This window comes from Pongo pygmaeus, chromosome 5, assembly GCF_028885625.2.
Source record: "Pongo pygmaeus isolate AG05252 chromosome 5, NHGRI_mPonPyg2-v2.0_pri, whole genome shotgun sequence".
Taxonomy (NCBI): Eukaryota; Metazoa; Chordata; class Mammalia; order Primates; family Hominidae; genus Pongo; species Pongo pygmaeus.
The window spans coordinates 42,222,747-42,249,629 of NC_072378.2; the positions used below are offsets into that span (position 1 = coordinate 42,222,747).

Here is a 26,883-nt window from a genome sequence, read left to right on the forward strand (position 1 = left end):
AAGCCACCGCACCCGGCCACGTCACTCTTTTGAAAGACTGTAGCATATCCTATGATATGAACTGCATAATGCATTTAACTAGCCCCCACGAGAGGAGAATTATGCCATTTTTGGTGTTTCATTATTATAAACAATACACCATAGATATAGTTGGGTATCTATCATGGGACACTTACACAAGTGCATCTGTGACATAATTTACAGAAAATGAATTGCTGTGTCAAGGGATATACACATTTAAATTTTGGATAGAGATCATCAAACTGGCCTCCAAAAGGTTACACTAATTTACACTATCCCCTAATTACCCACCAGTAGTATTTGAGAATGCATTTCCCTAATACTGGAGACTGATATATCTTTAAATATGTTTCAATAGGACATTTGAAAAATAATATATACATATATTTTGTTTGTACATCTTTAGTTATAGTGAATATTGATCTATTTTTTCTTTTTATGTGAACTGTCAATTCATGTCTTTTCTATTGGGCTCTCAGCCTTGTAAAATTGATTTGTAAAACTATTTTGTGTTCTAATGAAATCAGAGTACATGGTTTCAAAATGAAAAGATGGTCCTCAAACTACAGATTTAAAAATACTAAAAGATCAGCTTAAAAATAAGAGTACATTAAGGAAACAATGTGATTTAATGAACTCAATTTTTTTAATAGTGTAGATGTTTACAGCACATTCAGACATATATCAAAAAACAAAGGAATACAGAAGACATGTTAGATATTCATATCTTTAACCAACCATGAAATTCACACTTAATATTTATTTTATTTTACTTTATTTTACTTTGAGACAGAGTCACTCTGTCGCCCAGAATGGAGTGCAATGGTGTGATCTCGGCTCACTGCAACCTCCACCTCCCAGGTTCCAGCAATTCTCATGCCTCAGCCTCCAGAGTAGCTGGGATTACAGGCGTGCGCTACCACACCTGGCTAATTTTTTTTGTATTTTATTAGAGATGGGGTTTCGCCAGGTTGGCCGGGCTGGTCTCGAACTCTTAGCCTCAAGCAATCCGCCCATCTCAGCCTCCCAAAATGTTGGGATTACAGATGTGAGCCACCGCACCCGGCCTCTCACACTTAATATTTAAATATACTAACTGCTCCTTAATTCAGCACTTCTTCCTACCTTCCTCCAGTTCTAGATATGGCACTCCTGTTTACCTGACTTGAAAACCTGACTTTCTCTTTAACTCCTTATTCATGTCACAATCAAGTCAGTTACCAAAGCCTACTAATTTGTATTCATAAATGGGAGTATTAGATCCTAGTCTAGGCTCTTCATTATGATAGCTCATTTAAGAGTATGAATTCAAATGCCCCCCTTGCTTCTTGACTTCTTGAACCTAGTCACCCTCCCCATTTCCACTGCTATACCCTTGCCCCAAATCTGTCCTTACACTGCATGCCTGTATTATTACTGTTTTAATAGCTAGTGGATCTTGATGCCTCCGATCTTTCTGGATCTACTACAGTAAATCTTCAGTATTATCACCGGTATTAAACAAAAACAGCATTTTCATTCTGTACTGATTCCCCTGCTTAAAAACCACATCAGCTATCTAATATCCAACAGCTAGGCACTGTATAACTTACATTTATTATTTAACTTTCCTGAATTTGTCTTAATGTTCTCACAGAGTTGATGTGATCATATAAAATAATGTATGTGATAGTGCCTAGCATGTGATAGTGCCTAGCATATACAAGGTGCTCAAAAAATTAGATGAACAACATTAATGCAAATGAATTTTCTAAACCTCAGTATTTATTTATTTATTTTTGATTCACCCTCACCCACTTTGAAGTGCAGTGGCATGATCATAGCTCACTGCAGCCTTGACTTCCTCGGGCTCAGGTGACCACCCCACCTCAGCTCTTTGAGCAGCTGGGATTATAGGCATGTGCCACCACACCTGGCTAATTTTTGTAATTTTTTTTTTTTTTTTGGTAGAGACAGAGTTTCGCTGTGTCTCCCAGGCTGATCTCAAATTCCTGGGCTCAACCAATCCTACCACCTCAGCCTCTCAAAGTGCTGGGATTTCCTGAGCCACCACACCTGGCCATAAACCTCAATAGAATTTGATGGGATTTTTAAATTAGAAAAGTGCTGGGATTTCCTGAGCCACCACACCTGGCCATAAACCTCAATAGAATTTGATGGGATTTTTAAATTAGAGAAAAGACCAAATGTCTAACACAGTTCTTAGTATTTTGCAAGCACTTGATAATATATGTTAAACCCTGGACTTCCAGTAAAACAAAGCAGAATGAATATATTTACCTCTTTTCCCTCTTAAAATCACAACAAAGGGGTTTTAAAAAGGGCATAAATTCATAAGAATAGAAAAAATAGGGCTGGGTGCAGTAGCTCATGCCTGTAATCCCAGCACTTTGGGAGGCTGAGGTGGGCAGATCACCTGAGGTCAGGAGTTCGAGACCAGCCTGGCCAACATGGTGAAACCCTGTCTCTACTAAAAATATAAAAATTAGCTGGGTGTGGTGGCACATGCCTGTAATCCCAGCTACTCGGGAGGCTGAGGCATGAGAATCACTTGAACCCGGGAGGTGGAGGTTGCAGTGAGCCGAGATCGCGCCACTACACTCCAGCCTCGGCGACAGAGTGAGACTCTGTCTCAAAACAAAACAAAACAAAAAATCTCCCTTCACACCTTCAATGAAGGGAAGGCCAAAATGCCACCCAATTAAAAAAAAAAAAAAAGTTTCTATTAAAGTATATTTTAAAATTAAAATAATCTTTGGGAAAAAATTTGGGTCATTCACGTTTTAAATGTCAGTTTCTTTTTCCATTAATATTCTAATGGCATTCCAGTTGTCAGTATTTAGAAACGGCTGAGTTAGTGAGTGATAAGATAGATATCCAGCCAGTGAGCAAAGAGTCTGACAGCCATATTAGTTAACCTTCAAGTCAGTATTAAGTGACTCAATCTAATGAGCCAAGTCATATCTTTTTGTATAAAAGTCTATTAAATAAATTACAGGGTTTGGGGAGCAACTCACCAGACAAAGAAAATCTCATGCATTTAAGAATATTTTTCTTCAAATAATAAAAAACAATTAGAATAAATTTAACATCCTTTGGTATCTCATTTTCTTTTTTTAATTTTTATTATTTATTTATTTATTTTTGAGACGGAGTCTTGCTCTGCGCCCAGGCTGGAGTGCAGTGGTGCAATCTCGGCTTGTTGCAACCTTTGCCTCCTGGGTTCAAGCAATTCTCCTGCCTCAGCCTCCCGAGTAGCTAGGATTACAGGCACCCGCCATCATGCCCGGCTAATTTTTGTATTTTTTGTAGAGACGGGGTTTCACCATGTTGGCTAGGCTGGTCTTGAATTCCTGACCTCAGGTGATCCACCCACCTCGGCCTCCCAAAGCGCAGGGATTACAGGCATGAGCCACCGCGCCCAGCCCTCATTTTCTTTATTTCTTGACAAAACTAGCACTAACTTTGAAAGCAAAACAAGGTAAAATCAACCAAAAGAATAGCGGGATAGGCCTATCTTTATTATTACGCTGGGGTTCCACGTAAAATTTGAAAAATCCTAAACCATGTGGTGCCTTTGTTGTGTTTATTTTTATTTTTGGAGAGCAGGTCACACTATATTGCCCAGGCTGGTCTCAAACTCCTGGATTCAAGCAATCCTCTGGCTTCTGCCTCCCTAAATACTGGGATTACAGGCATGAGACACCATGCTCGGCTTGTTTTTTTGTTTTTTGTTTTAAGAGACAGGGTCTTGCTCTGTTGCCCAGGCTTGAGTGCAGTGATGTGATTATAGCTCACTGTAACCTTGAACTCCTGAGCTCAAGCCATCCTCCTGCCTCAGCTTCCTGAGTAGCTAGGACTATAGGTGCATGCCACCATGCCTGGCCTTTTTTTTTTTTTTCCCCCAGAGACTGGGTCTAACTATGTTGCCCAGGCTGGTCTAGAACTCCTGACCTCAAGCAATCCTCCCACCTCAGCCTTCCAAAGTATGGTGCCTTTTTTTTTTTTTTTTTTTTTTTTAAGACAGAGTCTCCCTCTGTCGCCAGGATGGAGTGCAATGGTGCAATCTCGGCTCACTGCAACCTCCGCCTCCCAAGTTCAAGCAATTCTCCTGCCTCAGCCTCCCAAGTAGCTGGGACTACAGGCGCCCGCCACCACGCCCCACTAATTTTTGTATTTTTAGTAGAGACGGGGTTTCACCGTGTTAGCCAGGATGGTCTCGATCTTCTGACCTCGTGATCCGCCCACCTCGGCCTCCCAAAGTGCTGGGATTACAGGCGTTAGCCACTGCGCCCAGCCCTGCATGGTGCCTTTTTTAATAATCCAAATTGGCAAAATGTCAAGCCACTCTATCCTCAGCACTCAGCCACTGAGACACACCAGTGCTATCAACTCTGAGATTCCCCTAAAGAGGCAGCTGTGGCTAAGGCAAAGAAGTCAAAGGCTAAAATGGAAGCTGTTAATAGCACATAAGCTCCATGATGGTAGAGATTTTTTTTGTTTTTATAGAACAGGGCTAGAACACAGTTGGTGTTCATTTAATAATGTAAAACAAAAGGCTGAAAGAACATGAAAGGGCCTGTCCAAAGCTGGGAGCAACTCATACAAACAACATTCTCAGTTTGGTACATATCAGTGGGAGAGACATCAGGACTTTCAGCCCACACTGGGATCATTACAATTTTCTGAGATAGAAAGAAACCACAGTGCTCATCACAGCAAATCTAATGAGAAGAGTGGCCTTATTTTACATTTTTGTTAATCTTTTAAAGTCTGGATTAAGGAAAACAGCTGTATTCTCCTATCTGCTTCTGCGTTCAGTCAACTGCACATTATGTAGCCTCTGGAAAACTTCATTGCATACTCGTAAGAGAACAGGGGTAGAAATTCTAGAATTGTTATGAAAATTGTTTTAACTTCATCAGCCCCTGAAAGGATCTCGAGGGGCCCCAGACCACCCTTTAAGACATTGTTTTAAAAGATATGTGCAATAAGGGCCATAACTTTGATCAATATTCAGAAGAGATTCTCAAACAAGGGAAAGGGGTAAAAAAAGATGGAGAGAAAAAGAGGAAAACATCACTGACTACCTGCAACCACGCTAATAGGAGGGCCAAGATATTTTATTAGTGTACTTGTTGTTACTTTAACTGTCGCTTACTCTGTACTTTACCATATTTTAACAAGAAGTGAATTGCTATTTGAAGAAAAGAAAAGCCAGACCCCAGAACAAAAACCACATACTACAATTCCTCCTAGTTCCTATATAAATGTCAATTGTTAATGCACATTTACTCTTTAGGCCATCACATTCTAATTACACGACCTGTAAGTCACCTTTCTCCTGGCTTTTCTTCTCTACAACTTTCTGCTGACTGTCACTCAAATATTATTTAACAGGATGAAAGAGCAATTTCCAATTATCAGTCAGTTCCAAACTGCTGCACAGTTCAATCTTTCTGTCTGCAAGTTTCTATGAATAGCAGCTAAATGGCAATCTACAAATCAACTCTAATCCCTTCTAAACATATGTTGTTCTGGCCAGGTGCAGTGGCTCAAGCCTGTAATCCCAGCACTTTGGGAGGCTGAGGCGGGTGGATCACAAGGTCAGGAGATTGAGACCATCCTGGCTAATATGGTGAAACCCTGTCTCTACTAAAAATAAAAAAAATAAAAAAAATAAAAAAATAAAAAAGCTAGGCGTGGTGGCGAGCGCCTGTAGTCCTAGCTACTTGGGAGGCCGAGGCAGGAGAATGGCATGAACCCGGGAGGCGGAGCTTGCAGTGAGCCGAGATCGCACCACTGCACTCCAGCCTGGGCGACAGAGCAAGACTCCATCTCAAAAAACAAACAAAAACCAACCAAACAAACAAACAAAATATGTTGTTCTTTAGCTAGTTAGGTGATTTCTATCTACTATAAATGATTCATAATGAAGCAAAACAGCAATATTCATTTAAGCATGGTCAAGAAAAATAATTATTTATGAATAATCATCTCATATCATTTTTCTCATACTTAAGATGCATGATTTCAAATTTTCCTTCACACAGGCAAACAAAATCAAATAGTTACGGTGACTTTTTCAGGAGATATTTGGTTTTTATGTCTTATTTAAATTCTCACTACCCTAGTAAACCTTATAAGAGTTATTAACTAGGCCAGCACTCCCCTGGTCAATAGCATAGGCCTAGGTTTAAAGCCTGAAGCTGCCACTTGCAATGTGACTTTGGGCAAATTACTTAATCTGCACCTCACTTTTCTCAGCTTTAAGGTGAAGACAATAACAGTATCTACCTCATAAGTGACAGGATTAAATGAGATAATGAATAAATGAGTAAAGCACTTAAAACATTGCCTGACACACAATACATACTAGTAAATGTTAACTTCTGTTTTATTTATTTATTTAATTTATTTTTGAGACGGAGTCTCGCTCTGTTGCCAGGCTGGAGTGCAATGGTGCAATCTTGGCTCACTGCAACCTCTGCCTCCCGGGTTCAAATGATTCTCCTGCTTCAGCCTCCTGAGTAGCTGGGATTACAGGCACACACCACCACACCCATCTAATTTTTCTATTTTTAGTAGAGATGGGGTTTTCACCATGTTGGTCAGGCTGGTCTCGAACTCCTGACCTTGTGATCAGCCCACCTGGCCTCCCAAAGTGCTGGGATTACAGGCGTGAGCCACCACGCCCAGCCAACTTCTGTTTTTTATATTTTAGCCTTCTAAAATAGCCTCACTATCTATAGTCACAGCAGATAGAATAGTCCATAATAATCTAATCTAATCCAGAGCAATTCAAGAGGGAAATACTAAAAAGAGATTACTGTTTCTGTTTTGTTGTTGTTGTTGTTTTGAGACAGAGTCTTGCTCTGTCGCCCAAGGCTGGAGTACAGTGGCGTGATCTCAGCTCACTGCAACCTCTGCCTCCCTGTTTCAAGCAATTCTCCTGTTTCAGCCTCCCGAGTAGCTGGGATTACAGGCATGCGCCACCACGTCCAGCTAATTTTTGTATTTTTAGTAGAGATGGGGTTTCACCATATCGGTCAGGCTGGTCTTGAACTCCTGACCTCAGGTGATCCACCTGCCTTGGCCTCCCAAAGTGCTGGGATTACAGGCGTAAGCCACTGCACCTGGCCTGTTTCTGTTCTTAGTCTTTTTTTTTTTAATTTTAACACTGAGATAACAGGAAACAATAAAAATAGACTACTGTTTCTAAGTGCTCTTCCTTCTTAAAATAGTTAATTGTCTACACCACCTAAGAAAGTGCTGACAAGCCATACAAACAGTATCAGAGATAATGTTCAAAACTACTATGATTCTAGCCCAGGTACAGTGGTACCTATAGTCCCAGCTACTCAGGAGGCTCAGACAGGTGGATCACTTGAGTCTAGGAGTTAAAGGCCAGCTGGGTAGCACAGCAAGACTCTGCCTCTTTAAATTAAATAAAAAATAAAATAATTACTATGATCCTGTGTGCAAAAAGGAAAAAAAAAATACTTCAAGCTGGTGCAGTGGCTCATGCCTGTAATCCCAGCACTTTGGAAGGCCGAGGTGGGTGGATCACTTGAGGCCAGGAGTTCAAGACCAGCCTGGCCAACATAGCAAGATCCCATCTCTACTAAAAATACAAAAATTAGCTGGGCATGGTGGCACATGCCTGTAATCCCAGCTAGTCGGGAGGTTGAGACACGAGAACTGCTTAAACCTGGGAGGCGGAAGTTGCAGTGAACCAAGACTGCACCACTGCACACCAATCTGGGCAACAGAGGAAGATTATCTCAAAAAAAAAAAAAATAGAAAAGAAAAGAAAAAAATCTCAAGAAGGCATGTCCTTCAAAATAGATTGACAGAAACACAACACAGCATTTGACATAGCTATCTAGAAACAAGAAAATTGTGTATGCTGCTTCACAAGATACTTTTACAGGCAAGATGAACCTATGTTAGGCTGAAGATAGTTGTTTATTCACATATAACTATAAACATCATATACACCCTAAGATATACAGTAAAAGGTAAAGATATAGAACTTTATTCTCACACATAGTCTAGCAGCATACTCAGAGATGAAGTCAAAAAGAAAACTTTTCATGAAAAAAACTAAAAAGCTTTTGCCACCATGGTTAACCTTATCTGAGATGGTTTAACTCCTGGAATGTATCAGAGAAAAATTTATGTGTGGATGGCTGGTACATAAAAATGCTAACTGGGATACACATGAGAATTATAGTTAACATTTACTAAACACTTACTTCATTCCAGACATTATTTCAAGTTTTTTTAATATGGATTAACTAATCAATTGCTATGAGATAGCATTTTATTGTCCTCACCTTATATCCAAGGAATCGAGGCACAGAGATAACATGCCCAAATGTCAAGTTAATAGTGACTGGTTAAAAACGGTCCGGCTCCAAATCCATGTTTTTAACCACTAGGCAAAGAAGGTTGCACAAATACATGCCATACACTTACAGACTCTGGGAGGAGGGTAAGATTCAGGTAGAGGATTGTAGTTATCTGTTATTTTTAACTTATTGACATGAATGTATAAATGTGCATAATTAAAAAAACTTTTATATCTCATAAACTTAAAGTCAAACCTTTTACTGGGCTTTCTGTAGAATTCTATTTTTTTAAGAAGGTCTTGCTCTGTTGCGCAGGCTGGAGTGCAGTGGAATGATTATAGCTCACTACAGCCTCAATCCCCTGGGCTCAAGCAATCCTCTCACCTTAGCCTCCCAAGTAGCTAGCCACCACACCTAGCTAGCCACCACACCTGGCTAATTTTTTTTTTTTTTTTTTTGGTAGAGATGAGGTCTTGCTATATTTCCCAGGTTGGTCTAGAATTCCTGGTCTCAGCCAGGCGCAGTGGCTCACGTCTGTAATCCCAACACTTTAGGAGGCATATCCCACCACAAGGTGGGCAGATCACTTGAGGGCAGGAGTTTGAGACCAGCCTGGCCAACATAATGAAACCCCGTTTCTACAAAAATACAAAAATTAGCCAGGTGTTGTGGCGGGTGCCTGTAGTTCCAGCTAGTTGGGAGGCTGAGGCAAGAGAATTGCTTGCACCCGGGAGGCAGAGGCTGCAGTGAGCCGTGATCACACCACTGCACTCCAGCCTGGGCAACAGAGCAAGACTCCATCTCAAAACTAAATAAATAAATAAAAGAATTCCGGTCCTCAAGCCATCCTCCCACCTCAACCTCCCAAAGCAGAATTCTATTTGATTACCACCAGACACACATCTGCACTTGCTCAAATGAACGGGATCCCCATGGTGGGTCAAACATCATAGCAACTGACACATTTGGAGAAAAAGAAGGGGTAGATAATTATTCTTGACAGGTCATGACAGATATGATCTCTATCTTACCACCAAGTTTCAAGACCTACCCTAGACTTGTTTCAGTATGGTTGCTGGTCTTTAGGTCCCATTTTAACTTCAAATATGGCTGTGTCCCCTCTTAGCTTAAGTTAATTCGTGGTACTAAAAAATTCACAAGGTTAAGATGAAAGCAAGCGGTGAAAGTTCAGAATGGAGTAAGACAAACAGTAACTGATCAATTACCCTCATAGTATGCCAACTTCAGCCACACATAATACTATTATTATAAATAGCTTTCATTAATAATGTTTTATTACAGTTTTTATTTCTTACCCATTAAACAAGTTTTTTCCATCTTCTTCCATATTATTCCACAGTCATTGGTTAGGTTTCCTCTTCTCTATTACCTACAAGTGGGAAACAATCTGTAAGGCTGGCCTAATACATGGCAAGAAAAAAGCAATTTCATGAATTGTAATTACAAATTCAAAAAAGGACCAGTAAATTACAATGCATTAAACTCCCTACAAGTCCTTAAAACAGATATAAGAGTGAAAAAAAACTGTGATCTTTCTTTTCAGCTAAGAGTAACCAAAGAGTCAGTCACTTATGGGTAGACTGATCTACAAATGGAAGTAGTAAAGGTTTACTTCCTGAAAAAACGCACTTCTGCATTTGTTTTAGGTCTTAAAAATTACACATTATATTTGCATACAATCTGAAACTCAGAAAAAAACACACAAATTCATGGTAACAAAAATACTCGAATATCAAAAGCTAAAATTATTTTTGTGTAAGTAAAATATATAACAAGATGGCATGAGGTGGTGACTCTTTTGTGCTAAGTGGGTTTATGACCTATATGTAAGCAGCAAGCTTCTTTAAAAGCGGTATATATTCTATACACAAGGACAATATATTAGCCAAAGACATCTAGAGTTTATGATTTTGACAAATTATATGTGTAAGCATGTTTAAGGTTTCTGACACTTTATCAGGAAGCAGGACTCAGTATTAAGCCTGAGATCGGCAAGCTGGGCCACCACTATAAGAGGAAAGAAAATTCTCTATTGTGTCATCCTAACAGCTAACACAGAGTTCCTCTTCGAAGAAACTTTAAGAAAATATGTTCCCGGCCGGGCATCCGCCGCCCCGTCTGGGAAGTGAGGAGCGCCTCTGCCTGGCCGCCCCACCGTCTGGGAAGTGAGGAGTGCCTCTGCGCGACTGCTGTGCAACCATCCAAGTGTGAAGTGACAGCCTTGCGTGTTATCTTTCTGTCCTCCCCAAGTTTGCATTTTTGACATTAAAGTTTACTTTTTAATTACAAGTTTTAAATTGGAGTACATATATATATATATATAAAAAAGAGAGAAAGAAGAAAATATGTTCCCGGCCGGGCACGGTGGCTCACATCTGTAATCCCAGCACTTTGGGAGGCCGAGACGGGCGGATCATGAGGTCAGGAGATAGAGACAATCCGGGCTAACATGGTGAAACTCCATCTCTACTAAAAATAAAAAAATTAAAAATATTAAAAAAAAATAGCAGGGCGTGGTGGCAGGCGCCTGTAGTCCCAGCTACTCAGGAGGCTGAGGCAGGAGAATGGCGTGAGCCCGGGAGGCGGAGCTTGCAGTGAGCCGAGATCGGGCCACTGCACTTCAGCCTGGGTGACAGAGCGAGACTCCATCTCAAAAAAAGAAAAAAAGAAAATATGTTCCCATAATATGGGCTCCCATCACTCATGTCCAGTCCCCTTGGAGTAGGTGGTTTGCTGCAGAATGGCTGGCTGTCAAGATCCTAGAATGGTTGTCAAGAAAGGGAAATTGCTCTGCATTAGACAGGGAAGAATTTGGTTTTATATTGCTGAAAGGAATGGGGAGAAGAATGAGGAGGAGAGGGAAAGAAAAAGAAGAAAAGAGTTAGTATAATGGAGCAGAGCTGGGATTAGGTGGGGGTGAAGCTCTTGGGTCAAGGGAGGTCTGAAAACATTTTAAGAACAGGAATGTTTTAGTAGGGAAGTTGTTCGCATTAATGCAAAGGCTCACTCCACCTCTATTTTGCCCCTTTCTTCAGGTAGGTACACAAAATCTGCAAATGCCCTGTGTGAATAGGGCCTTTCTGAAAATCAGAGGGAGCCAAGTTTCACATGTGGTGCACTATGGTGCAAATCAGTGGCACGAGGACAGAAAGTAGGTCCCAGGAAGCAGAAGAGGTTACAAGATCATGAAACCTAGCAAAAACACAAATATTTTTAGAGAGAGCTTACAACTTTTAGTTCTAGGTTTGGGGATCTGAGGCAACCGTATCCATGAAAAGCTAAGCTGACACTTTATGGACAGGGGTTTCATATCCATAAAATGTCCCCCAAATGACCCTACTTTCAATATAAGAACACCAAAAAATTTAAAGTTAACTTAATTACATTTAAATCCAAGTTATTCTAATTAATTTGGGATGCTCCCCAAAAGCTGACTATAATAATCAGTTCTATACTAAGCAGCACCTAGGACATGTATGTAACCATATGGAGTTTAGGCTTAAAGCCCTAGGAAAGTTATATTAATAAATGTGAAGGGTAACAACTTCAATAATTACGATGGTGATCTTGAAAACTGGGAAATTATAATAAATCAGCTCAATGCTGAAAACTATTAATAAGATTCTATACATTCAAATATTTTCTATCCAGGTCCCACTTATATCATTTACACTACTGCAATATACTTTTAAATAGGTGGGAAGTGAAATTACAGATATATAAAACAAATCACTACAGTAGGAACTAACTAAAAATGTGGAAGACATCCCTTTAAATGATCATTAGAAAGGAAGTTCCCAAAGTCAGGAGGCCATATTCCAAGCTTACCTGTTACTGAAACATGCTGAACTCTCAGGGGCTGTCTGGCTCATGCAAGAAAAGAGCACGTGATGTGGAGTAACAGAGACCACTCATCATCATGGTGTCCATTTATTACAAGACCTTCCTTAACTTCTCTGAGCCTGTTTTCTAATCTACTTCACAGCACTGGTGTAGGGATTAAATGAGAACGCAAGTAAAACACCAGTGCACTGCCTGGCACATAGCTGATGATCAACAAAGGTTTAATTTCCTTCCTTTAACTACCTTTAGTTTAGAGCAATTTTCAGGGCTTGAAAAGGAGAAAATCCATTCTTGAAACCTTACCCAATTTACTCTTATTCTGCCAAACAATAACAATGATGATGATGGTGATGATTATGATGATAGCCAGCAACACTGAAAGCAGTGTTTAATGTGTGCCAGAAATGCAGTTAAGTGCTGTTACATATATTAACAAATTCAATCCTCACAACAGCTGTGAGGTAGATATTTTTTATTCCAATTTGACAGATGAGGAAACTGTGGCACACCTAAGTTCCATAGCTAGTTAAGTGACAAGGCAAGGATTCAAACCCAGGTTTCTGCTCTTCGGAAACATACCAGGCTGGGAGCAGTAGCTTACGTCTGTAATCCCAGCACTTTGGGAGGCCAAGACAGGAGGATTACTTGAGCCCAGGAGTTTGAGACCAGCCTAGGCAACATAGGGAGACACTACCTCTACAAAAAATAATTTGCTGTGTGTTTTGGCACAAATCTGTAGTCCCAGTTACTTGGGAGGCTAAGCCAGGAAGATGACTTGAGGCCACGAGGGCAAGGCTGCAGTGAGCTGCGCGTGATTTCACCACTGCACTCCAGCCTGAGTGACAGGTGACACCTTGTCTAAAAAAAGAAAGAGAGAGAGAGAGAAAGAAAGAAAGAGAGAGAAAGAAAGACAAACACCAAAAACTAACTTCTGGGTGATGTCACAGCAGCAATGCCCTTTGATAGCTCCCTAATATTAATGTAGTAAGGTAGGGAATGTTCAGATGACTTATGAAGTAGAATAGATCTGTTATCTTAAAAATACATATAAATATACTATCTATATATATTTTAAGATTTAGTTACATATTTTAAAATATATTTTATATCTCAAAATATTTTAATGTATATTTTATATGTTTTAAAGTTTAAAAAGTGGACCAAGAGAATATTAATACATTTAAGTCAGTAAATAAACTTAACCAAGATTATATCTTTTTCAGCAAGCTCAATAAGGTGGCACATTCCAAACTACAAACATTTATTAACCTATGCTGTATCTCATCTGTAAGTGCCTTGCCCTGTAAGCTCCTGGAGGACAAAAATAGCATCTTTGTCTTACTTATTGTGATAGTAAGTAATATCTTTGATGTCTGAAAAAGTACCTCGTCCTTAATAGGTGCTTCAATAAATACTGACCAAAGAATGGAGAGGCTGGATATGAAACACAGACAAAACTTTCTAGTCTGCCTATTATTTCCCTTTACATTCTAAGGCACTAGCACACTATCCTTATTTTCCACTACCCATCCACTCCATTATTTTACTATCAGCAAGGCCTTGATGGATTTAAGTGTTTTCCTTGATCCAGTCACATTTTTGGCCTATCCAAATCCATTTCATTTTTTTTTTATTTTTGAGACGGAGTCTCGCTCTGTCACCCAGGCTAGAGTGCAGTGGCGCCATCTTGGCTCACTGCAACCTCTGCCTCCCGGGTTCAAGTGATTCTCCTGCCTCCACCTCCTGAGTAGCTAGGATTACAGGCGCACGCCACCACACCTGGCTAATTTTTGTATTTTTAGTAGAGATGGGGTTTCACCATGTTGGTCAGGCTGGTCTCGAACTCCTGACCTTGTGATCCACCCGCCTCGGCCTCCCAAAGTGCTGGGATTACAGGTGTGAGCCACCATGCTCAGCCCTAAATCTATTTCAATCTATAAGCTCACATAGCAAAATGTCTTACGACAAAAAGTCTCAAATATACAATTAGAAGATTCATGAATGAAAACAAAACATACTGTTATGTCACTTTATGTTTTTCAAAGTGCTTCCACGCACATCCCCTCGGTGCCTCAAGATAGCTGTGAGAGCAGGTAAGGCAATCATAATAATCTAGGAAGCTGCATCTAATCCTGTTTTGGAGTGGAAATATATCCTCATTGTCACTGCCAACGAATCAATGGCTCAAAACCTGAGTTAGATACTTTCTCTGCATTTTGGTACAAAGTCTATAAGGATGACATATTTTTAAGTCAATGTCATAAATGACTTTTTAAATCACAAATGATCAGCCATCTAATTTAACTTTTTTTTTAATTAAGACGGAGCTTCGCTCTGTTGCCCAGGCTAGAGTGCAGTGGCACAATCTCGGCTCACTGCAACCTCCGCCTCCTGGGTTCAAGTGATTCTTCTGCCTCAGCCTTCCAAGTAGCTGGGACTACAGGTGCGTGCCACCACACCTGATTAATTTTTGTATTTTTAGTAAAGAGGGGGTTTCACCATGTTGGCCAGGATGGTCTCAAACTCCTGACCTCATGATCCGCCAGCCTCGGCCTCCCAAAGTGTTGCGATTACAGGCATGAGCCACCGCAACCGGCGGTAATCGAAGTTAAAACAGCCCAAATGCCTTGGAAGATACAAGGCAGAGGAAATTCACACAACTAAATAAAGAAAAAATTTACATGCATTTACAGCTAAATAAAGAAAACTTTAAAGTTTTAAGGAGACCACAATCAGCAATTACAATTAAATCTCTCTTGGCTGCTAAATTAGGAAGCCCAGCATAGGATAGTGGGAAGAGAACTAAACTAGGTATCAGGAAGCCTGGGTTTCAGCCCACACTCTGCCACTGATTAATTATGTTATCTCCAGTCCCATTCAAACTTAAAATTCTAAAATTTTGTACATATCACCCAGAGTAAATAAGAAACAATATAACATTTCACATTTCAGTGCACCACATAGAAAGCATGAACAAAAGGCTCAAGGTCTGCTGACTTTACTAACATTCAAAAGTATTAGTTTGCCACGGGTTTTGTCCATTTATGACTCTCAGTAATGGTTTAAGTTTAAATTCAAGGCCTCTGCACAGAAACTGCAAAACAGAGATTTTTGAATTATTGTGAAATACAAAGGGTAGCAGGATTGCATTTACACATTTTGACTATGATTCAGAATAATCTAGGTGGTAAAAATGCTGTTCATTTGCCACATTAATTGACTTCTTAGAAGTTATTAAAATGCTTCCTCACCATTAAACAGAAATGCAGTCCACAAAGCTGTATTTACAGTATACATGGAATGGCAACCTAGACTGTGAGCTAGACTGGGAGGAAGGGTTATTTATCATCCATTATTATGTCCTGTTGACATAGCATAGTACATGGTACAAAGGACATAATAATATATACTGCTGGTCAAATGAATCACTGATATGGGATCCCTTTTTTTTTTTTTTTTGAGACAGCCTCGCTCTGTTGTCCAGGCTAGAGGGTAGTGGCATGATCTTAGCTCACTGCAACCTCTGCCTCCCAGGTAAGCAATTCTCATGCCTCAGCCTCCCAAGTAGCTGGGATTACAGGTTTGCACCACCACATCCAGGTAATTTTTGTATTTTTAGTAGAGACGGGGTTTCACCGTGTTGTCCAGGCTGGTCTTGAACTCCTGGCCTCAAGTGATCTGCCCACCTTGGCCTACAAAAGTGCTGGGATTATAGGCATGGGCCACCACCACGCTGGGCTGAGGACCCCATTTTTTACATTTATCTTAAATTTTACTTCCTAGGCAATATGCTGCCTAACATTTATAAAATTCTTTTTTTAGAGACACAGTCTCACTATGTTGCCCAGGCTGGCCTTGAACTCCAGACTCCAGGGCTCGAGCGACCCTCCCACCTCAGCCTCCCAAGTAGCTGGGATGCTCATTTGTAAAGGATATAACATCAGCTCTACTTTCTTCCAAAAGAGCTGCAAAGATCAAATAAGAAAATGTGTGTAAGTGCATTATAAACTGGCAAGAGCTGTACATATGTTAGGTATTCTTTCTTTGCTACCAAAGAAAGCAAAGACTTTAGGTCATTATTCTAGCAAAAAGAAACACTGATATTCAAACATCCCAGGTGTTCTGGGGCAGGGATAAAAGAGCTTCATCATTCAGGTAGAATTCAAGAATCCTAAAATGTGTTGGCTATCTGGGTCTTTATAATTTTAACTGACATCTTAATAAGAACTAAAGGACATACGATCTTAGCCAGATTGGGAATTCCTTCTCACCAAAAAATGTGACCTGAGAGCAAGGGAATGTGCTTGCATTATCCTCAGTCATCCAAGATAAATGCAAAAAAAACCAATACCAAATCCCATTTAGTTTGTAGAGCGGCAGCATTAGCCACAAAAATCACCTTTTATATAGCATATACCAGAGTTGCTACTTCATCACTCTGCTTAAATCTAATCCTGTTCTTATATGTCCCACATATAATAAATATTAATTGGTAGAGTTCAGTCTGCCAGCATACATTAAAATCATTAATTCTGTCATTATCAAGCACTTCTTATAAATACTATATAGCAATTTTGTCAGCAAAGCAACAATTTTAATGAGAAAACATTTATGAATATTTATTATACTTCCTCCTAGATACCATATTGTGTGAGGTGTTTTCATGTACACTTGCTCAGTTAATTCTCACAATGAGGTGGGTGTCAGCAGCATTTTACAGCATGAAGCACAGAGGGCCCAATTTCATTAGGAAATGACCCAGGATCACACAGCAAGGAAGCAGCAACACATAGGCCCAAGATAATTGCTTTGAATTGCTGCAATTCTAGTAACCCTACATCGGTGGCAAGGAACATAAAATTCATTTAAGTAGGTTTTTTGCCTGTGGTAAAACTTAGTTGGAAGTTAGCCTTGTTTGAGAAGTTACTATGATTCTGCACTCATTCTACAAAAATGCTTTCTAACTTTAAACATAGGTCAGACAGGTATGGTGGCTCATGCCTATAATCCTAGCACTTTCAGAGGCCAGGGTGGGAGGACTGCTTGAGGCCAGCAGTTTGAGACCAGCCTGGCCAACATAGCGAGACTCTGCCTCTATGTTTTGTTTGTTTTTGAAACAGGGTCTTCCTCTGTCACCCAGGCTGGAGTGCAGTGGTGCAATCACGGCTCACTGCAGCCTCAAACTCCAGGGTGCAAGCTATCTTTTCACCTCAGCCTCCCAAGTAGCTGGGACCACAGGTGCATGCCACCACACCTGGCTAATTTTTTTTTTTTAGTTTCATGTAGAGACAGAGGGTCTCTCTATGTTAAGGGGAAGCCCAAATCAAACTGAATTGTGCTAAGATAAACCAGAAAAACTCAAAGTGCCTCTGAAAGTGGGAATAGCAGACAAGGCTAAAAAAAGAATGGAGTAAAAGTTCTACCCCTAGATTGCCGCCCTGTCTCCAAGCAGCTGCTGGGCAGAGGATGGGAGGTTTGTTCTCTGGAAAGATTACTAGAGAGACTCTGGACTAGGCACAACTGGGGCAGGCCCACCAGTCTAAAAAAGATGGTGATTAAGAGAAAGTTGATATCGTGAAAGGTGAAACATCCATAGCCATTTTCCCCACTCAGCTTCCCAAATGATACAGCCAGGTTTGTAAGCCCTAAGCAGATAATAGGAACACTCTTTCTGGGGATGAACCTGGTTAAGAGAAAAGCACAAATACTGACTGCTAGAGTTGTCCTCTCAAAGAATAAACCACCAGTTTAGAAGCTGACACTTGGGCAAATCCAGCTTTCAGTTTTTTCGTGGCTCACTCCTGAACATGAGTAAAACAGCCAAAGCTATACTTTTAAGGAAATTCCCTAAATGAAAGATCAAAATAAATGAAATGAACAAGTAATGTATTTTAAGGAAACAGAGATTTTACAGAAAGCTGAGGAAAGAACATGTTCAGAGAAGAGCTAGTCCATCTGAAACAAAAATAGATGACTATTAAAAAGCAACATTCACAGAAAAAAAAACTCTTAAAAATTAAAAATATGACAGCATAAATATAAAACTAATTAGAAAGGTCTTAAGATGAAGTTCAAGACACCCCCCAGAAAGTAGAATAAAGAGACAAAAAGATGGGAAATAGGAAAGGAAAATTAAAGGACTCATCAGTCTAGAAATTCCAAACACAAGTATTTAGAGTTCGAGAGGAAGAACAGAGAAAACTGGGGGCAAGGAGGAAAAGGAAGAGATTGGTTAGAATTTAAAAATTCAAGAAAATTTCCCAGAACTGAAAAGTGTTACCAAATTGAAAAGGCCCTCCAAGTGTCCAGCATAACAGACAAAACAAGGCCTAGAATGAGGCTAATTATATTAAAATTTCACAACATTTCCAGGGAGGAAAAAAATAACCAAGAATCAGAACATCATCAGACTTCTCGTCAGCAGCAACAGAAGCTAGAAGCCAATAGAGTGATGCCTGATAAACTCAGAGAAAATATTCTCTTATCTAGAATTCTATACCCAGGTAAACTATAAATCAAGTATAAAAGAAAAAAATAAAGATATTTTCATATATGCAGATTCCCAAACAAATTTACATCTCACGCACCTTTTTCTCAGGAGCTTCTGGGGGACATGCTCCACACAAATTAAAATATAAACAATAAAGGAGAAAGATATCAAGTCCAGGAAAACAGGGGGTTCTCCGTTAAGAAGACAAAGGAAATACCCAGGATATGAGGGGAAGTAGATCCCAGGATAAAAGCTGGGCAGGTCTAGAAAAGAACCTACACAGATTTTTATTTATTTTTTATTCTTTTATTTTGAGATGGAGTCTCGCTCTGTTGCCCAGGCTGGAGTGCAGTGGTGTGGTCTCAGCTCACTGCACCCTCTGTCTTCCAGGTTCCACCAATTCTCCTGCCTCAGCCTCCCGAGTAGCTGGGATTACAGGCGCCTGCCACCACACTCAGATAATTTTTTGTATTTTTAGTAGAGATGGGGTTTCGCCATGTTGGCCAGGCTGATTTCAAACTCCTGACCTCGTGATCCACCCACCTCGGCCTCCCAAAGTGCTGAGATTACAGGTGTGAGCCACCCTGCCCAGCCCCTACACAGATTTTTGTAAGCATAAGCCTACTGTTCAGAAATATGGCATTAAATACCAAAAAAAAAAAAAGCCCAGCTAGAAGAACAGAAAACAGAGGTCCCTAGAGAGGCAAAATGTTGGGAAGGGGAAAGGCAGGTAATATTCTTTTTATGCTATATATAGTCTTAACATAAATAAAAACTAAATTCAAATGATTCTTGGAAAGGTTAAAATAAATGTTTTAAAATCACATCTAAAAATATGATTTTTCCAAGCAAGATTTCTAAGGGGAAAAAGAAACTAAAGGAAAAAAAAAGTCTAAGTTTCAAGGCAAAACAAAATCAAAGTATTTGGAAAACTCAAATAGCAGGCATGGCTTTGTTTGAAAAAAATTAAGGGCAGGAAATAATGTTTTTGCTGATAGATATTCAAAAGTCATAGTCATAAAACCAGCAAAGAGAAAAAGAAGAATGTTTAACATATTATGATGTCATTGGAGAAGGTTCATGGTTTATACCTATGTCAATCACTTAATGAATTAAAATTCCTTTTTCATTCAAGTAGATGCTAAACCAAAGTCAAAAGAACAACTTGACTGAATCACATTTCAGTGCGGAATGAAAACACTTAAAAAATTGTAATGCTTCCTCAGGCAAGGAAAGCACAAATACCACAAGTCTGTTAGAACAAGGCAAGGAGCATGTGGAATCAGAGTCACTTGTTCTTTCCCGAAGACTTAAACTACGGAATAATGGTGGGACTCAAATCTGAAACAACTGCTGCCCCACTGTCTCTAAAACCTAAAAAATGACTTCTCAATTAGGATATATGCTTTTCTCTATCTCCAAATACTTAAAAAAGTAAAACACCTATATTTTCTATTGACCTTTTATAGCAAAATGAGGGGTATCACATGGTATTTGTTAAACATATTTAATATCACCTACTACTAATCAATGAGTGTTAAAACCATACTTGTTTTGCTTGACGGCATCAAGGAACAAAAACACACTTATTGATCACATGTTGGGCTCTGCATGGACAGGCAGGTAGAAAAGGCATCTAGGGAATCTGTAAGTGAGGAAATAGCTGGACCTGATATTTTTTGATAAGCGATTAATTTTGACCAGGGATTTTTAAAAATTAAACTAAAACACATTCTGGCAAAAACACTTGCTCTCATTTTTTACCATAAATGAAGAAAATGAGAATAGATTAGCAAGGTGGTTTAACTGTAGCATATTCCATAGCTTTCAAGTTGAATGTTAAAAAAATTGTTTTTGTTTCATAGTCTGGAATCAGGAAGAAAATTATACTTTATGCTTCTGCATAAATATTTATAATTTCTTTCCTTTCTAAACTTTTAAAATATTGCTGATAGATATTTAAAAGTCATAGTCAAAAAACCAGCAAAGAGAAAAAGAAGAATGTTTAACATATTATGATGTCATTGGAGAAGGTTCATTATACTTTATGCTTCTGGATAAAGTATAGTTTTCCTTCCTTTTCAAACTTTGAGAAAATACACTATTCTCTTACAAAACATAATACATACCCAATAGTTCCTCCAGTTAAATAATAATAAAATAAAATACTATGTTCATTCTTTCATACTCATGGATGTACTGACTTAATTTTGTAAAAAGATGCCAAAGCTTGGTAAATTAATCTAAATCAAATTATAATCTCAATCTTCATCAAAATTATAACAGGACATTTTGGGGAGGGAGGAAACTAGATAAACTAAATCTAAACTATTTATTAAAAAAGATCCACAGATAGTTATATCAATTTTGAAAAAAAAAGCAAAGACAGGGAAGCCATCCTGTCATATCTTAAGAAATACTAGAAAGGAACAGTAATAAACATGATATGGTACAGGATCTCATCTAGGGTGTGTCTGGAAATGCATGGGTCATCATGGATGTCACAATGACAGGGCAACACTACTGACATTGAGTGGACAGTCCCAGCAGTGCTAAACATACCTACTCTACTAACTGTGCCCCCTTTAAGAAACTTCGAGATAAATACACCAATGAGATAGAATAGAAAGGTGAGAAACTTGATTTACAATAAGGGTGTTACTACAAATCAACTGGTAAGTTCAGCTAGTTTAGTGGATGGTATTGGGAAATAAAAAAAATAAAATAAGGCTGGATCCAACCTATACCACATCCAAAGATTGCTCCATATACATTAAAAACTTAAGGGGAAATGTAAAGCCATAAAGCTAAAAGAAATTTAGGGAGACAATCTGGATGATCTAAGTCCAAGAAGCAGTAATAAGGCAAATACAGTAGGCTAAAAAATGATGGATGTGACTACATCAAAATCAAGAATTTCCATTCAGTAAAGAACACCAAGGCAGCCACGCGCGGTGGCTCACGCCTGTAATCCCAGCACTTTGGGAGGCCGAGGCGGGCAGATCACGAGGTCAGGAGATCAAGGCCATCCTGGCTAACATGGTGAAACCTCGTCTCTACTAAAAATACAAAAAATTAGCCAGGCATGGTGGCACGTGCCTGTAGTCCCAGCTATTCGGGAAGCTGAGGCAGAATTGCTTGAACCCGGGAGGCAGAGGTTGCAGTGAGCCGAGATCACACCACTGTACTCCAGCCCGGGCAACAGAGCAAGACTCCGTATCAAAAAAAAAAACAAAACAGAAAACAAAAAACACCTAGGCAAAGTTAACAGATGACACCCCAGAAGATGATATTTATATGGTCCAAAACCAACCAGGGATTTAAGAAATATTATATATATTAAGGAGTTCTACAAATCAACAAGAAAAATACAGGAAACAAGGGATATGAAGAGGCAAAGGAAAATGGCTAACTAGAATATGAAGAAATGATTAAACTCACTGGTAACTAGAAATAAAAATTAAACAGCCTAGCCAACACGGCAAAACCCTGTCTCTAATAAAAACACAAAAAAATTAGCTGGGTGTGGTGGCACACGCCTGTAATCCCAGCTACCCGGGATGCTGAGGCAGAAGAATTGCTTGAACCCAGGAGATGGAGGTTGAAGTGAGCCGAGATTGTGCCACTGCACTCCAGCCTGGGAGACAGAGTGAGACTCTGCCTCAAAAAAAAAAAAAAAAAGGGCCAAGCACAGTGGCTCACGCTTGTAATCCCAGCACTTTGGGAGGCCGAGGCAGGTGGATCATTTGAGGTCAGGAGTCCGAAAACAGCCTGGCCACCATGGTGAAACCCCATCTCTACTAAAATTAGCCGGGTGTGGTGGTACATGCCTGTAATCCCAGCTACACGGGAGGCTGAGGCAGGAGAATAGCTGGAACCCAGGAAGCAGAGGTTGCAGTGAGCCAAGATCGTGCCACTGCATTCCAGCCTGAGCGACAGAGCAAGACTCCGTCTCAAAATAAATAAATAAATAAATAAATAAATAATTAAAATGAGATATTACTAAAAGGCCAAAATTAGAAATGTGGACAATACCAAGTGTTGGGGAGGGTTATAGGAACACAATGCTTGTGGGTATAAGCTTATACAACCATTCAACAGCCTCATAGTACTTATGCCGCAATGCCACTCCTGGGTCTATGTCCCTGAGAATTCTCAAACATGTCCACTCCTGGGTCTGTGTCCCTGAGAATTCTCAAACATGTCCATAATGGACATGTGCAAGACTGTTACTGGTATCGTTTACGGTAGCCTAGGTGCCCATCACTATGGGAATGGATGCACACCACGGAATACTATGCTGCAGCTAGAAGCGGTTAGCTAAAGCTACACCCACATGAACAGATCTTTTTTTTTTTTTTTAGATGGAGTCTCACCCTGTCACTCAGACTGGAGTGCAGTGGCGCAATCTTGGCTCATTGCAACCCCCACCTGCTGGGTTCAAGCAATTCTCCTGCCTCAGCCTCCCGAGTAGCTGGGCCCACAGGTGCGCACCACCACACCCAGCTAATTTTTTGTATTTTTAGTAGAGACAGGGTTTCACCATGCTGGCCAGGCTGGTTTCGAACTCCTGACCTTGTGATCTGCCCGCCTCGGCCTCCCAAAGTGCTGGGATTACAGGCGTGAGCCACCGCGCCCGGCCCATACATGGATCTTAAAACATAGTGCTCACTGAAAAAAGTAAAAACCAGAGTAAGATCTACAGCATTTCTACAAGGAGAATTCTATAGCCAAATTCTACAACAGTGTGGTATAATGAGCAATTTTGTAATTAAAAATACATACACCAAAAGAATCAGTAAGTATTTTACAAAGATGCATATAGAATCAAGGACATATCAAACACATTAGAGAGTGTGCCTGTGAGATGGGGAGGAAAATAGACATGGGAATGAGGGCTGAACAGAAGGCCTTTGTACACCAAAGCTATACTGTACCCAAATTATGGGAGTAGGAAGTCCAAATTCAGAATAATATTTTTCATTCATGCATACATTAATTTATTGCATAAAAACTTATTGAACACCTCTTAAGTGCCAAGAACTCTGCTTAAATAGAAACTTTTCTTATTTCTGCTGAAGGTATTTTTTTTAAGTCAGATATGTTTTAATTGGAAGTGGAAGGGAAAAATAATTTACAGTAGCATATAATATATACTAAAAAAAGAGACACCATCCTTAAAATAAATGTTTTACAAAACTTTTTTCATCAAATAGAAATGTACCTTGAAGTTCTTTAAATGACAAAGTTAAATGAAAAATCAAAATACAAAAAGAACTCTATAAGTCCTACATAAATTAGACAGCCACATCTCAATCCACAGATAAAATGTCTTTTCTCATGGCTTTCAGTGGTGAAACAACTACTTTTTGGAGGATAAATTTTTTCTACTTTATTTGTTCTATGTAACGCCCTCCCTCTGCACCCAACAATGCTTCAACTGCTCAGGAACACTTCTCACCAGATTTCTGTTTTCTAAAAGATTTCACAAGCACACTGCTGGCTGCCAATGTAGGTGTTGTAGTTAATATGCTCATTATGCCATGCTGCTAACAAAAACTGATTAACGCATTCAGCACAGAGTGACATGTCTATTCCATATTCCCTGGGCACAGAGAGTAACATTTTCAAACAAACAAACAAAAATTACCCGTTCACCCCTTTTTAGATGTCTCCTAATGAAAGGCCACAAATTCCAAATGTTAACTAGTATACATGATAATACCGGTAAAAGAAAATAACAGCAACCTGCAGTAGGACAACAGCTGCCTATAAGGCTCTAAAATTGCAGTACTTCAGTATCTCAGATTTAGATTACTGAGTGTCAGCACACAATCATACCTCACTGTAACCTTGAACTCCTGGGCTCAAGCAATCCTCCCGCTCAAGTGGACCACCTGAGGTCAGGAGTTCGAGACCAGCCTGGCCAACATGGCGAAACCTTGTCTCTACTAAAAATAGAAAAATTAGCCAGACATGGTGGCGCACACCTGTAGTCCCAGCTACTGAGGAGGCTGAGGCAGAATGGCTTGAAGCCGGGAGGTGGATGCTGCAGTGAGCCGAGATCATGCTACTGCACTCCAGCCTGGGGGACAGAGTGAGACTCTGTCTCAGGAAAAAAAAAAAAAAAGAGATTCTCCCATCTTGGCCTCCCAATGTGCTGGGATAACAAGGTAAACTACACACTGGGCCCAATTTGGGATTTTCAGCATGGAGCAGACAATGAGGCCACTCACAGATGAGACTGACGTCTTCATTAAAGCACACTTACCTTTCACTTGAAATGCATTGTTATAAGCTCTTCAAGTTATGTCACACGTTTCTAAAATATTTCTTTTAAGAGTATATTCAATTCCACGGTGATGTATTTGTTTTCTCATCTTTACTTATAAGACCCCTCTAATCAGTTGACCATATTTAACTTTTTTATATGCAATGTTATTAACCTGACCTTTGACCTCTTTTAGATACAAGCATGCAATCAGTGTGTAGCCATAAGCATCCAATTGATATAGGTGGTTGTATTAGAACATAAAAAAGGAGAGTGAAAGATGTAAATGTTAGCAATGACCATCTATAGGGATATTCTTGGTATTCTGGTTATAAAAACATAACATTAATATAGTCCTACATACTCTATGAATGCTTACATAAATGAGATGACCTCTGTTCATAAATGCTGATTCGCTGTCAAGGGCTAGATGTCTATGATCATAAAGCTATTAGCAATGATGGCCGAATTGAGCAATTCATACATTTTCTTACCTGATTTTCTTTGTGGCTACCTCCAATTTTTGTCAAGGAGAATCTAATATTAGCTCTAACAGGGACTTTGAGCTTATTGTCCTGATAAATTAGTATCCATAACTGCAAAAATAAGTACCATAAATTATCTGGCATTCTAGAAAGGTCTGGGCTCAAAACTGATAAATCAAAGCCAGCTGTGGTGGCTCATGCCTGTAATCCCAACACTTTGGGAGGTCGAGACGGGCAGACCACCTGAGGTCAGCAGTTTGAGACCAACCTGGCCAACATGGCGAAACCCCATCTCCACTAAAAATACAAAAAATTAGCAGGGCGTGGTGGTACATGCCTGTAGTCCTGGCTACTCTAGGGGCTGAGACAGGAGAATCATTTGAACCTGGGAGACAGAGGTTGCAGTGAGTCGAGATCGCACCACTGCACCCCAGCCTGGGCGACAGAGTGAGACTCCATCTCAAAAAAAGTTGATAAATCAGTAAACCCCTATCTACTCTTCCTTTCATTTTCAACTACAATGTATATCTACAAAACAAATTGATCCTTAAAGACTTTATTTCAAAGTCAAAGCTCTTGCTATTTTAATGCACCCACATGGTCCATCCAAGTGAGCATATGACATATTCTACACATCTTCTTTCCCATGTCAGAGACTGAAAGAGAGAGCAGGAGGCAGGAAAGAGCAGGACACCAATGTGACAAAATGCTAAAGCCAAGCTATAAATTACCTTTTGGCCATTCTCTGCTGCATTTTGAAAAAGCTAACATAACAGTAGAGCCCATCCTTCCTTTGGATAGATACGAGCATCATACAAAAGTATCCTCCTAACTCACTAGCGACAGTGCTGCCCTCCCATCTTTCACACAATTTGCCCAGCAAAAGAAGCACTGCTGGGTTCTAAAGACAATGACTGAAAGCTGTGTATTCTGATGATGGGAGGGAGCAGTGAAGACCAGCTTCCCGGGCTCTAAACTATGCCAGACTGCCGTGCTAATCCTCCCCAAATCCCACGACACAACGTTTCGGTGGGGGTGGGGAACAGGATAGGAAACAATCCAAAACTGAATCAAGAACAGTAGCTCTAGGTTACGGAGGTCATAACATTCCTATTTGAATGAGGGTAGGGAATAATGGAGTGGGGCAAAGACATAGACAAAAGCCTTAAAACATATCTTTAAAAACACAAAAGAAAAATAAATTTTATCCCTGATCCTTCTGATGTGCTAACCAACATCTGCCCCCAATCATTTGCCAGCCCTGGATGCATAGAAGGCACAGAGTAGCAGACATTTTCACACAGTAAAGCTGGAAGAGATGCTACTAGAGTGTAAATCACTAATTAGCTCAAGAAAAGACAAAGAGAGAAAATACCTGTCACAGAATGCTGTTTACAA

The 26,883-nt window shown here is 39.8% G+C and overlaps 1 protein-coding gene across 19 annotated transcripts in view; it reads right to left on the reverse strand.

Annotated features, from left to right (window-relative positions):
• Positions 1 to 26,883, reverse strand: part of USP49 (ubiquitin specific peptidase 49) — a 118,382-nt gene that overhangs the window by 74,238 nt on the left and 17,261 nt on the right. For 12 of the 19 annotated variants that reach the window (XM_054493342.2, XM_054493335.2, XM_054493339.2 and 9 more), the window contains one exon: positions 9,692 to 9,765. The exons of 3 other annotated variants lie outside the window; for them this stretch is intronic. The gene's annotated coding sequence lies outside the window, so the exon portion shown is untranslated. Of the gene's footprint in view, positions 1 to 9,691; positions 9,766 to 12,224; positions 12,974 to 14,257; positions 16,205 to 26,883 lie in introns of those variants that run through there. 4 more of the 19 variants (XM_063666966.1, XM_054493334.2, XM_054493337.2 and 1 more) reach the window with 4 other exon arrangements.